This window comes from Zootermopsis nevadensis, unplaced genomic scaffold (genome assembly GCF_977971745.1).
Source record: "Zootermopsis nevadensis isolate Lab colony 2312 unplaced genomic scaffold, Znev_1.0 Znev_ptg000025l, whole genome shotgun sequence".
NCBI lineage: Eukaryota > Metazoa > Arthropoda > Insecta > Blattodea > Termopsidae > Zootermopsis > Zootermopsis nevadensis.
The window spans coordinates 342,788-358,379 of record NW_028259157.1 but is presented as its reverse complement, the minus strand read 5'-3'; the positions used below and the strand labels follow the sequence as shown (position 1 = coordinate 358,379).

Sequence of the window (15,592 nt, the reverse complement as noted above, 5' to 3'; positions counted from 1 at the left end):
GCCAAGCCAAGCCAAGATAAATCAAGCTAAGCCAAGCGAAGCGAAGCCAATGCAAGCCAATGCAAGCCAAGCGAAGCCAAGGCAAGCCAAGACAAGCCAAGCCAAACCAAGGAAATCCAAGCGAAGACAGGCTAATCAAGCCTAGGCAAGCCAAGCCAAAGCAAGCCCAGGCAAGCTAAGCCAAGCAAAGCCAAGCCGGGCCAAGTTATGCCTTGCCAAAGCAAGTCAATCCAAGCCAAGCAAAGCCAAGCCAAGCCCAGCCAAGACAAGCCAAGTCAAGGCAAGCCAATATAAGACAAGAGTAGACAAGCCAAGCCAAGTCAAGCCAAGCTAAGCCAAGCCAAGTCAAGCCAAGCCAAAGTAAGCCAAGGAAAGCCAAGCCAAGCCAACGAAAGCCAAGCTAATCTAAGGTAAGCCAAGCCAAGAAAAGTCAAACAAGCCAAAACAAGCCAAGCTAAGGCAGCCTAGCCAAGCCAAGCCAAGATAAGGCCAGCCAAGTTAAGCCAAGCAAATCTAAGACAAGCCAATCCCAGCAAAGCCGAGGCAAGCCAAGCGAAAGAAAGCTAAGCCAAGTCAAGCCAAGCCAAGCCAAGCCAAGCCAAGCTAATCTCAGCCAAGGCAAGCAAAGTCAAACCAAGCCAAACAAAGCCAAGTTAAGTTTAGTCAAACTAATCCAAGCCCAGACAAGCCAAGCCAAACCAGGCCAAGCCAAACCAAGGCAAGCCAAGGCAAGCCAAGCCCATACAAGCCATGGCAAGCCAAACCAAGCCAAGCCAAGCCAAGACATACCAAGCCAAGGCAAGCCAATCCAAGCCAATCGAAGGCAAGCCAAGGCATACCATGGAAATCCAAGGCAAGTCAAGCCTAGCCAAGCCAAGGCAAGCCAAGGGAAGCCAAGCCAAGCCAAGCCAAGCCAAGTCATGTCAAGCCATGCCAAAGCAAGCGTAGCCAAGCCAAACCAAGCGAAGGCAAGCCAAGTTAAGACAAACCAAGCCAAGCCAAGATATGCCAAGGCTAGTCAAGGTTAAGCCAAGCCAAGGCATGCGAAGACAAGAAAAGACATGCCAAGCCAAGCCATGCCAAGCCAAGCCAAGACAAACCAAACCAAGACAAGCCAAGCCAAGGCAAGCACAGCCGAGCCAAGCCAAGCCAAGCCAACCCAAACCAAGCCAAGCCAAGAAAAGGCAAGCCAACCAAGCAAAGCCGAGCCAAGGCAAGCCAAGAAAAGCCAAGCCAAGCCAAGCCAAATCAATCCAAGGCAAGCCAAGCCTAGGAAAGCAAAGCCAAGGCAAACCAAGCCAAGAAAAGCCAAACCAAGCCAGGCCAAGCCAATCTAAGCCAAGACATGCCTACCAAAGCCAACCAAAGCCAAGCCAAGCCAAGGAAAGCCAAGCCAAGCCAAGATAAGCCAAACCAATCCAAGTCAAAGCAAGCCAAGCCAAGGCTGCCAAGCCATTCCAAGGAAGCCAAGGGAAGCTAAGACAAGGTAAAGCAAGGCAAGCCAAGCTAAGGAAAGCCAAGCCAAGCCAAGCCAAGACAAGCCAAGCCAAGACAATCAAATCCAATCGAAGCCAAGGTAAGCCAATTCAAGCCAAGCCAAGGAAAGCCAAGCCAAGCCAAGGCATGCGAAGCCAAGAAAGCCATGCCAAGCCAAGCCAAGCCAAGCCAAAACAAGCCAAGCCATAACAAGCCAAGCCAAACAAATCCAAGTAAATCCAAGCCAAGCCAAAGCAAGCCAAGCCAAGGCAAGCTTAGACGAGAAAATTCAATCGAAGCCAAGTTAAGCCAATCCAAGCCAAGGCAAGCCAAGCCAAGGCAAGCCAATGCAAGCCAAGGCAAGCCAAGCCAAGCCAAACCAATCCAAGCCAAGGTAAGCCAATACAAGCCAAGCCAAGGAAAGCCAAGCCAAGCCAAGGTAAGCCAAGAAAAGCCAAGTCCAAGCAAGCCAAGACAAGCCAAGCAAAGGCAGCCTAGACAAGCCAAGCCAAGCCAAGGCAAGTCAAGCCAAGCCAAGCAAATCCAAGTCAAGCCAAACCAAGCTAAGCTAAGCCAAGTGAAGCCAAACCAAGCCAAGGCAAACGAAGCCAAGGCAAGCTAAGCCAAGCCAAGCCAAGCCAAGCCAAGCTAAGCCAAGCCAAGCCAAGCCAAGCCAAGGCAAGCCAAGCTTAACCAAGCCAAGGCAAGCCAAGCCAAGCCAAGTTAAGTTAAGCCAAGCGAAGCAAAGGCAAGCCAAGCCAAGCCAAGCCAAATCAAGCCATACCAAAGCAAGCGAAGTCAAGCCAAACCAAGCAAAAGCAAGCCAAGTAAAGCCAAACAAAGCCAAGCCTAGATAAGCCAAGCCAAGCCAAGATAAGACAAGCCAAGGCAAGCCAAAGCAAGCCAAGGCAAGCCAAGCCAAGGCAACCAAGCCAAGCCAAGCCAAGCCAAGCAAAGACAAGCCAGGATAAGGCAATCCAAGCCAAGCCAAGGCCAGCCAAGGCAAGACAGGCCAAGCAAAGGCAAGCAAAATCAAGCCAAGCCAAAGAAAGCCAAGCCAAGGCAAGCCAAACAAAGTCAAGCCAAGCCAATTCAAGCCAAAACATGCCAAGCCATTTAATCCAAGGAAATCCACGCCAAGCCAAGATAAGACATGGCAAGCCAAAGCAAGCCAAGCAAAGGTAAACTTAGTCTAGCCAAGCCAATCCAAGCGAAGGTAAGGCAATCCAAGTTAAGTTTACCCAAGCCAAGGCAAGCCAAGCCAAACCAAGCCAAACCAAGCCAAGACAAGCCAAGCCAAGCCAAGGCAAGCACAGCCGAGCCAAGCCAAGTCAAGCCAAGCCAAACCAAGCCAAGCCAAGAAAAGGCAAGCCAAGGCAAGAAAAGTCAAGCCAAGCCAAATCAATCCAAGGCAAGCCAAGCCTAGGAAAGCAAAGCCAAAGCAAGCCAAGCCAAGAAAAGCTAAGCCAAGCCAGGCCAAGCCAATCTAAGCCAAGACATGCCTACCAAAGCCAAGCAAAGCCAAGCCAAGCCAAGGAAAGCCAAGCCAAGCCAAGATAAGCCAAACCAATCCAAATCAAGGCAAGCCAAGCCAAGCCAAGGCTGCCAAGCCATTCCAAGGAAGCCAAGGAAAGCTAAGACAAGGTAAAGCAAGGCAAGCCAAGCTAAGGAAAGCCAAGCCAAGCCAAGCCAAGACAAGCCAAACCAAGCCAAGCCAAGTGAAGGCAAGCTAAGCAAAAGAAAACCAAGCCAAAACAAGACAATCCAAGCCAATCCAAGAAAATCCAAGCCAAGCCAAGCCAAGACATGGCAAGCCAAAGCAAGCCAAGCCAAGGCAAGCTTAGCCAAGCCAAGCCAAAACAAGCCAAGTTAAGCCAATCGAAGAAAAAGCAAGCCAAGCCAAGGCAAGCCAAGCCAAGCCTAGCCAATCAAATCCAATCGAAACCAAGGTAAGCCAATCCAAGCCAAGCCAAGCCAAGGAAAGCCAAGCCAAGCCAAGGCATGCGAAGCCAAGAAAGCCATGCCAAGCCAAGCCAAGCCAAGCCAAAACAAGCCAAGCCATAAAAAGCCAAGATAAACAAATCCAAGTAAATCCAAGCCAAGCCAATCCAAAGCAAGCCAAGCCAAGGCATGCATAGCCGAGAAAAGCCAATCGAAGCCAAGTTAAGCCAATCCAAGCCAAGGCAAGCCAAGCCAAGGCAAGCCAATGCAAGCCAAGGCAAGCCAAGCGAAGCCAAAGCAATCCAAGCCAAGGTAAGCCAATCCAAGCCAAGCCAAAGAAGGCCAAGCCAAGCCAAGGTAAGCCAAGCCAAGCCAAGTCAAAGCAAGTCAAGACTAGCCAAGACAAGGCAGCCTAGCCAAGCCAAGCCAAGCCAAGGCAAGCCAAGCCAAGCCAAGTCAAGCTAAGCTAAGCCAAGTGAAGTCAAGCCAAGCCAAGCAAACCAAGCCAAGGCAATCTAAGCCAAGCCATGCCAAGCCAAGCCAATCTAAGACAAGCCAAGCCAAGCCAAAGCTTCGCCAAGGCAAGCCAAGATAAACCAAGCCAAAGCAATCCAAGCCAAACCAAGTTAAGTTAACCAAGCCAAGCCAAGCCAAGCCAAGGCAATCCAAGGCAAGGCAAAACAATCCAAGTCAAGGCAAGCCAAACCAAGCCAAGCCAATAAAAGGGAAACCAAGCCAAGGCAAGCCAAGCCAAGCCAATCGAAGGCAACCCAAGGCAAGCCAAGGAAATCCAAGGCAAGTAAAGCCATGCTAAGCCAAGCCATGCCAAGAGAAGCCAAGCTAAACCAAGCCAAGCCAATCAAGCCAAGCCAAGTCAAGCAATGCCAAAGCAAGCGAAGTCAAGCCAAACCAAGCAAAGGCAATCCAAGTAAAGCCAAACAAAGCCAAGCCTAGATAAGCCAAGCCAAGCCAAGATAAGTCAAGCCAAGGCAAGCCAAGGCAAGCCAAGGCAAGCCAAGACAAGGCAACCAAGCCAAGCCAAGCCAAGCCAAGCCAAGCAAAGACAAGCCAGGCTAACTCAATCCAAGCCAAGCCAAGGACAGCCAAATCAAGACAGGCCAAGCCAAGGCAAGCAAAAGCAAGCCAAGCCAAAAAAGCCTGGCCAAGGCAAGCCAAATAAAGCCAAGCCAAGACAAGACAAGCCAAAACAAGCCAAGCCATTTAATCAAAGGAAATCCACGCAAAGCCAAGCTGGCATGGCAAGCCAAAGCAAGCCAAGCCAAGGTAATTTTAGTCTAGCCAAGCCAATCCAAGCGAAGGTAAGGCAATCCAAGTTAAGGTTACCCAAGCCAAGGACTGCCAAGCCAAGCCAAGCCAAACCAAGCCAAGACAAGCCATGCCAAGCCAAGGCAAGCACAGCCGAGCCAAGCCAAGCCAAGCCAACCCAAACCAAGCCAAGCCAAGAAAAGGCAAGCCAAACCAAGCAAAGCCGAGCCAAGGCAAGCCAAGAAAAGCCAAGCCAAGCTAAGCCAAATCAATCCAAGGCAAACCAAGCCTAGGAAAGCAAAGCAAAGGCAAGCCAAGCCAAGAAAAGCCAAGCCAAGCCAGGCCAAGCCAATCTAAGCCAAGACATGCCTACCAAAGCCAAGCAAAGCCAAGCCAAGCCAAGGAAAGCCAAGCCAAGCCAAGATAAGCCAAACCAATCCAAATCAAGGCAAGCCAAGCCAAGCCAAGGCTGCCAAGCCATTCCAAGGAAGCCAAGGAAAGCTAAGACAAGGTAAAGCAAGGCAAGCCAAGCTAAGGAAAGCCAAGCCAAGCCAAGCCAAGACAAGCCAAGCCAAGCCAAACCAAGCCAAGCCAATTGAAGGCAAGCTAAGCCAAAGAAAACCAAACCAAAACAAGACAATCCAAGCCAATCCAAGAAAATCCAAGCCAAGCCAAGCCAAGACATGGCAAGCCAAAGCAAGCCAAGCCAAGGCAAGCTTAGACAAGCCAAGCCAAAACAAGCCAAGTTAAGCCAATCGAAGAAAAAGCAAGCCAAGCCAAGGCAAGCCAAGCCAAGCCAAGCCAATCAAATCCAATCGAAACCAAGGTAAGCCAATCCAAGCCAAGCCAAGCCAAGGAAAGCCAAGCCAAGCCAAGCCAAGGCATGCGAAGCCAAGAAAGTCATGCCTAGCCAAGCCAAGCCAAGCCAAGCCAAGCCAAGCCAAGCCAAAACAAGCCAAGACATAAAAAGCCAAGATAAACAAATCCAAGTAAATCCAAGCCAAGCCAATCCAAAGCAAGCCAAGCCAAGGCATGCATAGCCGAGAAAAGCCAATCGAAGCCAAGTTAAGCCAATCCAAGCCAAGGCAAGCCAAGCCAAGGCAAGCCAATGCAAGCCAAGGCAAGCCAAGCGAAGCCAAACCAATCCAAGCCAAGGTAAGCCAATCCAAGCCAAGCCAAAGAAGGCCAAGCCAAGCCAAGGTAAGCCAAGAAAAGCCAAGACCAAGCAAGCCAAGACAAGCCAAGCAAAGACAGTCTAGACAAGCCAAGCCAAGCCAAGGCAAGCCAAGCCAAGGCAAGCCAAGCCAAGCCAAGCAAATCCAAGTCAAGCCAAACCAAGCTAAGCTAAGCCAAGTGAAGCCAAGCCAAGCCAAGGCAAACGAAGCCAAGGCAATCTAAGCCAAGCCAAGCCAAGCCATGCCAAGCTAAGCCAAGCCAAGCCAAGCCAAGGCAAGCCAAGCTTAACCAAGCCAAGGCAAGCGAAGCTTAGCCAAGTTAAGTTAAGCCAAGGAAAGCCAAGGCAAGCCAAGCCAAGCCAAGCCAAATCAAGCCATACCAAAGCAAGCGAAGTCAAGCGAAACCAAGCCAAGGCAAGCCAAGTAAAGCCAAACAAAGCCAAGCCTAGATAAGCCAAGCCAAGCCAAGATAAGACAAGCCAAGGCAAGCCAAGGCAAGCCTAGGCAAGCCAAGGCAAGCCAAACCAAGGAAACCAAGCCAAGCCAAGCCAAGCCAAGCCAAGCAAGGACAAACCAGGCTAAGGCAATCCAAGCCAAGCCAAGGCAAGCCAAACAAAGCCAAGCCAAGCCAAGGCAAGCAAAAAAACAAGCCAAGCCATTTAATCCAAGGAAATCCACGCCAAGCCAAGCTAAGACATGGCAAGCCAAAGCAAGCCAAGCAAAGGTAATCTTAGTCTAGCCAAGCCAATCCAAGCGAAGGTAAGGCAATCCAAGATAAGTTTACCCAAGCCAAGGCAAACCAAGCCAAGCCAAACCAAGCCAAGACAAGCCAAGCCAAGCCAAGGCAAGCACAGCCGAGCCAAGCCAAGCCAAGCCAAGCCAAACCAAGCCAAGCCAATAAAAGGCAAGCCAAACCAAGCAAAGCCGAGCCAAGGCAAGCCAAGAAAAACCAAGCCAAGCCAAGCTAAATCAATCCAAGGCAAGCCAAGCCTAGGAAAGCAAAGCCAAGGCAAGCCAAGCCAAGAAAAGCCAAGCCAAGCCAGGCCAAGCCAATCTAAGCCAAGACAAGCATACCAAAGACAAGCAAAGCCAAGCCAATTCAAGGAAAGCCAAGCCATGCCAAGATAAGCCAAACCAATCCAAGTCAAGGCAAGCCAAGCCAAGCCAAGCCAAGGCTGCCAAGCCAAGGCTGCCAAGCCAATCCAACTAAGCCAAGAGAAGCTAAGACAAGGTAAAGCAATACAAGCCAAGCTAAGGAAAGCCAAGCCAAGCCAAGCCAAGACAAGCCAAGCCAAGCCAAGCCAAGTGAAGACAAGCTAAGCCAAAGCAAGCCAAGCCAAAACAAGCCAATCCAAGACAATCCAAGAAAATCCAAGCCAAGCCAAGCCAAGACATGGCAAGCCAAAGCAAGCCAAGCCAAGGCAAGCTTAGCCAAGCCAAGCCAATCCAAGCCAAGTTAAGCCAATCCAAGAAAAAGCAAGCCAAGCCAAGGCAAGCCAAGCCAAGCCAAGCCAAGCAAAGCTAATCGAACCCAAAATAAGCCAATCCACGCCAAGCCTAGGTAAGCCAAGGAAAGCCAAGTCAAAGCAAGTCAAGACTAGCCAAGACAAGGCAGCCTAGCCAAGCCAAGCCAAACCAAGGCAAGCCAAGCCAAGCCAAGTCAAGCTAAGCTAAGCCAAGAGAAGCCAAGCCAAGCAAACCAAGCCAAGGCAAGCTAAGCCAAGCAATGCCAAGCCAAGCCAAGCTAAGACAAGCCAAGCCAAGCCAAAGCTTCGCCAAGGCAAGCCAAGCTAAACCAAGCCAAGGCAAGCCAAGCCAAGCCAAGCCAAGGCAAACCAAGGCAAGGCAAAACAATTCAAGCCAAGGCAAGCCAAACCATGCCAAGCCAAGAAAAGGGAAACCAAGCCAAGGCAAGCCAAGCCAAGCCAATCGATGGCAACCCAAGGCAAGCCAAGGAAATCCAAGGCAAGTAAATCCAAGCTAAGCCAAGCCATGCCAAGGGAAGCCAAGCTAAGCCAAGCCAAGCCAATCAAGCCCAGCCAAGTCAAGCAATGCCAAAGCAAGCGAAGTCAAGCCAAACCAAGCAAAGGCAAGCCAAGTCAAGCCAAACAAAGCCAAGCCTAAATAAGCCAAGACAAGCCAAGATAAGACAAGCCAAGGCAAACCAAGGCAAGCCAAGCCAAGGCATGCGAAGCCAAGCCATGCCAAGCCAAGCCAAGACAAGCCAAGCCAAGACAAGGCAAGCACAGCTAAGCCAAGCCAAACCAAGTCAAGCCAATAAAAGGCAAGCCAAACCAAGCAAAGCCCAGACAAGGCAAGCCAAGCCAAGTTAAGCCTAGCCAAATCAAGCCAAGGCATGCTAAGCCTAGGAAAGCTAAGCCAAGGCAAGCCAAGCCAAGCCAAGCTAAGCCAAGCCAGGCCAAGCCAATCTAAACTAAGCCAAGCCAACCAAAGCCAAGCCAAGCCAAGGCAAGCCAAGGCAAGTCAAGGGAAGCTAAGACAAGGTAAAGCAAGGCAAGCCAAGCTAAGGAAAGCCAAGCCAAGCCAAGCCGAGACAAGCCAAGCCAAGCCAAGCCAAACCAAGTGAAGACAAGCTAAGCCAAAGAAGCCAAGCCAAAACAAGCCAATCCAAGCCAATCCAAGTAAATCCAAGCCAAGCCAAACCAAGACATGGCAAGCCAAAGCAAGCCAAGCAAAGGCAAGCTTAGCTAAGCCAAACCAATCCAAGCCAAGTTAAGCTAATCCGAGCCAAGCAAGCCAAGCCAAGGCAAGCCTAGCCAAGCCAAGCCAAGCCAATCCAAGCCAAGGTACGCCAATCCAAGCCAAGCCAAAGAAAGCCAAGCCAAGCCAAGGTAAGCCAGGCCAAGCCAAGTCAAAGCAAGCCAAGACAAGCCAAGACAAGGCAGCCTAGCCAAGCCAAGCCAAGAAAAGGCAAGCCAAGCCAAGCTAAGCTAAGCCAAGAGAAGCCAAGCCAAGCCCTTGCAAACCAAGCCAGGGCAAGCTAAGCCAAGCCAAGCCAAGCCAAGCTAAGCTAAGACAAGCCAAGCCAAAGCTTCGCCAAGGCAAGCCAAGCAAAACCAAGCCAAGGCAAGCCAAGCCAAGCCAAGTTAAGTTAAACCAAGCCAAGCCAAGGCAAGGCAAGCCAAGCCAAACCAAATCAAGGCAAAATAATAATAGCCAAGGCAAACCAAACAAAGCCAAGCCAAGAAAAGTCAAATCAAGCCACGGCAAGCCAAGCCAAGCCAATCGAAGGCAACCCAAGGCAAGCCAAGGAAATCCAAGGCAAGTAAAGCCAAGCCATGGCAAGCCAAGCCAAGACAAGCCAAGGGAAGCCAAGCTAAGCCAAGCCAAGCCAATTCAAGCCAAGCCAAGTCAAGCCATGCCAAAGAAAGCGAAGTCAAGCCAAACCAAGCAAAGGCAAGCCAAGTCAAGCCAAACAAAGCAAAGCCAAGCCAAGGCAAGCCAAGATAAGACAAGCCAAGGCAAGCCAAGGCAAACCAAGGCAAGCCAAGCCAAGGCATGCGAAGCCAAGCCAAGCCATGCCAAGCCATTTAATCCAATTAAATCCAGGCCAAGCCAAGACATGTCAAGCCTAAGCAAGTCAAGCCAAGGCAATCTTAGCCAAGCCAAGCCAAGCCAAGATAAGGTAAGCCAATCCAAGCTAAGGCAAGCCAAGACAACCAAGCCAAGACAAGCCAAGCCAAGCCAAGTGAAAACAAGCCAAGCCAAGCCAAACCAAGCCAATCCAATCGAAGCTAAGCTAATCCAAGCCAAGGAAAGCGAAGCCAAGGCAAGCCAAGCCAAACCAAGCCAAGGCAAGCCAACGCAAGCTAAGTTAATCTAAGACAATCCTAGGCAAGGCAAGCCAAGACAAACAAAGCCAAGCCAAGCGAAGCCAATTCAAGCCAAGCCAAGCTAAGTCAAGCCAGGCAAAGCCAAGCCAAGGCAAGCAAAGCCAGGCCAATCCAAGCAAAGCCAATTCTATCCAATCCAAGCCAAGGCAAGCCAAGACAAGGCAAACCAAGCCAAGCCATGCCAAGCCAATCGAAGGCAAGGGAAGCCAAGGCAAACAAAGCCAAGGCAAGCCAAGACCTCTAAATCCAAGGCAAGCCAAGAGAATCAAAGCGAAGCCAATCCAAGCCAAGGCAAGCCAAGCCAAACAAAGCCAAGCCAAGCCAAGCCAAGGAAAGCCAAGCCAAGTCAAGCCGGGCCAAGCTTAGCCATGCCAAAGCAAGCGTAGCCAAGCCAAACCAAGCGAAGGCAATCTAAGTCAAGCCAAACCAAGTCAAGCCTCGCCAAGCCAAACCAAGCCAAACCAACCAAGCCAATCCAATCCAACTTAAGACAAGCCAAGCCAAGCAAAGGCAATTTAAGGCAAACCAAGCCAAGCCAAGCCAAACCAAGGCAAGCCAAGCCAAGTAAAGCCAAGCCAAGCCAAGGGAAGCCAAGCCAAGACAAGCCAAGCCAAGACAAGTCAAGCAAAGACAAGCAAAGTCAAGCCAAACCAAGTCAAAGCAAGCCAAGAAAAGCCTAGCCAAGGCAGGCTAGCCAAGCCAAGCCAAGCCAAAGCAAGCCAAGCCAAGCCAAGCAAATCGAAGACAAACCAAACAAAGCCAATCCAAGCCAAGGCAAGCCAAGCCAAACCAAGCCAAGACAAGCCAAGCCAAGCTAAAAAAGCCAAGAGAAGCCAAGCCAAGCCAAGGCAAGCCAAGCCAAGCCAATCCAAACTAAGCCAAGCTAAGCCATCCAAGCCAAGCCAAGCCACGGCAAGGCAAGCCAAATTAAACCAAGCCAAGGCAAGCCAAACCAAGCCAAGTTAAGTTAAGCCAAGCCAAGCGAAGGCAAGCCAAGCTAAACCAAGTTAAGCCAAACCAAGGCAAGCCAAGGCAAGACAAAACAAACCAAGCCAAGCCATGCCAAGACAAGCCAAACCAAGGCAAGCCAAGCCAAACCAAGGCAAATCAAGTTAGCCAAGAGAATACAAGGCAAGCCAAGGCAAGCCAAGCCAAGCCAAAACATGCCAAACCATCCAAGCCAAATCAAGCCAACTCAAGACAAGCCAAGCCAAGCAAAGGCAAGCTAAGGCAAACCAAGCCAAGCCAAGCCAAACCAAGGCAAGCCAAGCCAAGTAAAGCCAAGCCAAGCCAAGCCAAGGGAAGCCAAGCCAAGCCAAGCCAAGCCAAGACAAGTCAAGCAAAGACAAGCAAAGTCAAGCCAAGCCAAGTCAAAGCAAGTCAAGACAAGCCTAGCCAAGGCAGACTAGCCAAGCCAAGCCAAGCCAAAGCAAGCCAAGCCAAGCCAAGCAAATCGAAGACAAACCAAGCCAAGCCAATCCAAGCCAAGGCAAGCCAAGCCAAGCCAAGCCAAGACAAGCCAAGCCAAGCTATAAAAACCAAGAGAAGCCAAGCCAAGCCAAGCCAAGCCAAGCCAAACTAAGCCAAGCTAAACCAAGCCAAGCCTAGCCAAGCCACGGCAAGGCAAGCCAAACTAAACCAAGCCAAGGCAAGTCAAACCAAGCCAAGTTAAGTTAAGCCAAGCCAAGCGAAGGCAAGCCAAGCTAAACCAAGTTAAGCCAAACCAAGGCAAGCCAAGGCAAGACAAAATAATCAAAGCCAACGCAAGCCAAACGAAGCCAAGCCAAGCCAGACTAAGCCAAGCCAAGTCAAGTCAAACCACACCAAAATAAGCCAAGGCAAGCCAAGGCAAGTCAAATTAAGCCAAAGCAAGTCAAAGCAAGCCAAGGCAAAGCAAGCTTAGCCAAGATAAGCCAAGGCAAACCAAGCCACGCCAAGCCAAGCCAAGCCAAGGCAGGCCAAGCCAAGAAAAGGCAAGCAAAGAAAAGCCAAGCCAAACCATCAAGCCAATGCAAGCCAAACCAAGCAAAGCCCAGCAAAGGCAAGCCAAGGCAAGCCAAGCCAAACCGATTCAACGAAAGCCAAGCCATGGCCAAGGCAAGCCAAGCCAAGGCAAGCCAAACCAAGCCAAGTTAAGTTAAGCCAAGCCAAGCGAAGGCAAGCCAAGCTAAACCAAGTTAAGCCAAACCAAGGCAAGCCAAGGCAAGACAAAATAATCAAAGCCAACGCAAGCCAAACGAAGCCAAGCCAAGCCAGACTAAGCCAAGCCCAGTCAAGTCAAACCACACCAAAATAAGCCAAGGCAAGCCAAGGCAAGTCAAATTAAGCCAAAGCAAGTCAAAGCAAGCCAAGGCAAAGCAAGCTTAGCCAAGATAAGCCAATTCAAACCAAGCCACGCCAAGCCAAGCCAAGCCAAGGCAGGCCAAGCCAAGAAAAGGCAAGCAAAGAAAAGCCAAGCCAAACCATTCAAGCCAATGCAAGCCAAACCAAGCAAAGCCCAGCAAAGGCAAGCCAAGGCAAGCCAAGCCAAACCGATTCAACGAAAGCCAAGCCATGGCCAAGGCAAGCCAAGCCAAGGCAAGCCAAACCAATCCAAGTCAAGGCAACCCAAGGCAAGCCAAGCCAAAGCAAGCCAAATTAAGCCAAACCCAAGCCAAGCCAAGGCAAGGTACGGCAAACCTAGCCAAGTTAAGCCAAGCCAAGCCAATCGAAGCCAAGCCAAGCCAATCCAAGCAAAGCAAAGACAAGCTAAGTCAAGCCAAGGCAAGCCAAGTCAATGCAAGCCAATATAAGCCAAGACTAGCCAAGCTAAGTCAAGCTAAGCCAAGCCAAGCCAAGCCAAGACAAGGTAAGCCAAGGAGAGCCAAGTTAAACCAAGAAAAGGAAAGCCAAGACAAGCCAAGGTAAGCCAAGCCAAGCCAAGTCAAAGCAAGCCAAGACAAGCTAAGCCGAGGCAGCCTAGCCTAGCCAAGCCAAGCCAAGGCAAGCCAAGCCAAGCCAAGCAAATCCAAGCCAAGCCAAGCCAAGCGAAGGCAAGGCAAGCCAGGGCATTCAAGCCAAGGCAATCCAAGCCAAACCAAGCTAAGCCAAGACAAGCTTAGCCAAGCTTATCTAAGCAAAGAGAAGCCAAGCCAAGCTAAGGCAAGACAAGCCAAGGCAAGCCAAGTCAAGCCAAGCCAAGCTAAGCTAAGCCAAGCCAAGCCAAGCCAAGCCACGGCATGGCAAATCAATTCAAGAAAAAACAATCCAAGCCAAGGCAAGCAAGACCAAGCCAAGCCAAGGCAAACCAAGCCAAGGCAAGCCAAGCCAAGTCAATCGAAGGCAAGCCAAGGCAAGCCAAATAAATCCAAGCCAAGCCAAGGCAACACAAAGCAAGCCAAGCCAATTAAAGCCAAGCCAAGGCAAGCCAAACCATACCAAGCCAAGCCAAGGCAACACAAAGCAAGCCAAGCCAAACCAAGCCAATGCAAGCCAAGCAAAGACAATTCAAGGCAAGCCAAGCCAAGGCAACCCAAGCCAAGGCAAACAAAAGCAAGGCAAGCCAATCCAAGGTAATTCAAGCCAAGCCAAGAGAAGCCAAGCTAAAGCAAACAAAGTCATGCTAAGCCAAGCCAAGGCAAGCCAAGGCAAGCCAAGCCAAGCCAAGCCAAGCCAAGCCAAGCCTAGCCAAGCCAAGCCAAGCCAAGAAAAGCAAAGCCAAGCCAAGCCAAGTCAAGCCTAGCCAAGCCAAGCCAAGCCAAGGCAAGCCAAGCCAAGGCAGCCAAGCCAAGCTAAGGCAAGTCAAGCCAAGACAAGACAAGCCAAGGAAAGCCAAGGCAAGCCAAACCAAGCCAAGCCAAGGCAACCAAGCCAAGCCAAGCCAAGAAAATCAAAGCCAAGCCAAGCCAAGTCAAGCCAAGCCAAGGCAAGCCAAGCCAATCCAAGCCAAGCCAAGAAAAGCCAAGCCAAGCCAAGCCAAGCGAAGGCAAGCCAAGCCAAGACAAGCCAAGCCAAGGAAAGCCAAGGCAAGCCAAGCCAAGTCATGCCAAGCCAAGCCAAGCCAAGCCAAGCCAAGAAAAGCAAAGCCAAGCCAAGCCAAGCAAAGCCAAGCCAAGCCAAGCCAAGCCAAGCCAAGCCAAGCCAAGGCAAGCCAAGCCTAGCGAAGGCAAGCCAAGCCAAGACAAGCCAAGCCAAGGAAAGCCAAGGCAAGCCAAGCCAAGTCATGCCAAGCCAATCTAAGCCAAGCCAAGCCAAGCCAACTTGAAACAAGGCAAGCCAAGCCAAGTTAAGCCAAGACAAGGCAAGCCAGAAAAAGGCAAGCCAAGGCAAACCAAGCCAAGGCAAGCCAAGCCAACTCAAGACAAGCCAAGCCAAGCAAAGGCAAGCCAAGGCAAGCAAAGACAAGCCAAGCTAAGGCAAGCCAAGTCAAGCAAAGTCAAGGCAAGTCAAGCCAAGCCAAGCCAAGCCAAGGCAAGGCGAACAAGCCAAGGCAAGCCAAGCCAAGCCAAGCCAAGCCAAGCCAAGCCAAGCCAAGCCGAGCCAAGCCAAACCAAGCCAAGCCAAGCCAAGGAAATCCAAGGCAAGCCAAGGTAAAGCCAAGCCAAGCCAAGCCAAAGGAAGCCAAGCCAAGCCGAGCCGAGCCAAGGCAATCCAAGCCAAGCCAAGGCCAGCCAAGCCAAGGCAAGCCCAGCCAAGGTTAGCACAGGCAAGCCAAGCCAAGGAAAGCCAAGCCAATGCAAACCAAAGCAATCCAAGCCAAGCCAAGCCAAACCAAGGCAAGCCAAGCCAAGCCAAGCCAATCCAAGTCAAGCTAGGACCAGCCAAGCCAAGCCAAGCGAAGCCAAGCCAGGGCAAGCCAAGCCAAGCCAAGCCGAGCCAAGGCAATCCAAGCCAAGTCAAGGCCAGCCAAGTCAAGACAAACCAAGCCAAGGCAAGCAAAGGCAAGCCAAGCCAAGGAAAGCCAAGCCAAGGCAAGCCAAACAAAACCAAGCCAAGCCAAGGCAACACAAAGCAAGCCAAGCCAAACCAAGCCAAGGCAAGCCAAGCAAAGACAATTCAAGGCAAGCCAAGCCAAATCAACCCAAGCCAAGGCAAGCAAAAGCAAGGCAAGGCAATCCAAGGTAATTCAAGCCAAGCCAAGCGAAGCCAAGCTAAAGCAAACAAAGTCAAGCTAAGCCAAGCCAAGCCAAGCCAAGGTAAGCCAAGCCAAGCCAATCCAAGCAAAGAGAAGCAAAGGCAAGTCAAGCCAAGCCAAGAAAAACCAAGCCAAGCCACGCCAAACAAGCCAAGCCACGCCAAACAAGCCAAGCCATGGCCAATGCAAACAAATACAAGGCAAGCCAGGCCAAGCCAAGCCAAGGCAAGCCAAGCCATGGCAAGCCAAGCCAAGCCAAGAAAAGCAAAGCCAAGCCTAGCCAAGCCAATTCAAATAAAGCCTAACCAAGCCAAGCCAAGCCAAGTCAAGCCAAGCCAAGACAGCCAAGCCAAGCGAAGGCAAGTCAAGCCAAGACAAGACAAGCCAAGGAAAGCCAAGGCAAGCCAAACCAAGCCAAGCCAAGGCAACTAAACCAAGCCAAGCCAAGAAAATCAAAGCCAAGCCAAGCCAAGTCAAGCCAAGCCAAGGCAAGCCAAGCCAAGCCAAGCCAAGCCAAGACAAGCCAAGGCAAGCCAAGCCAAGCGAACGCAAGCCAAGCCAAGACAAGCCAAGCCAAGGATAGCCATGGCAAGAAAAGCAAAGCCAAGCCAAACCAAGTCAAGCCAAGCCAAGCCAAGCCAAGCCAAGCCAAGCCAAGCCAAGGCAAGCCAAGCCAAGCGAAGGCAAGCCAAGCCAAGGCAAGCCAAGCCAAGGAAAGACAAGGCAAGCCAAGCCAAGTCATGAAAAGCCAAGCCAAGCCAAGAAAA

General features: G+C 51.1%; 1 pseudogene; it reads left to right on the top strand.

The window, feature by feature from the left end:
• The first annotated feature begins 1,061 nt into the window (after positions 1 to 1,061).
• LOC147872594 (uncharacterized) overlaps positions 1,062 to 15,592 on the top strand; it is a 131,626-nt pseudogene continuing 117,095 nt past the window's right edge.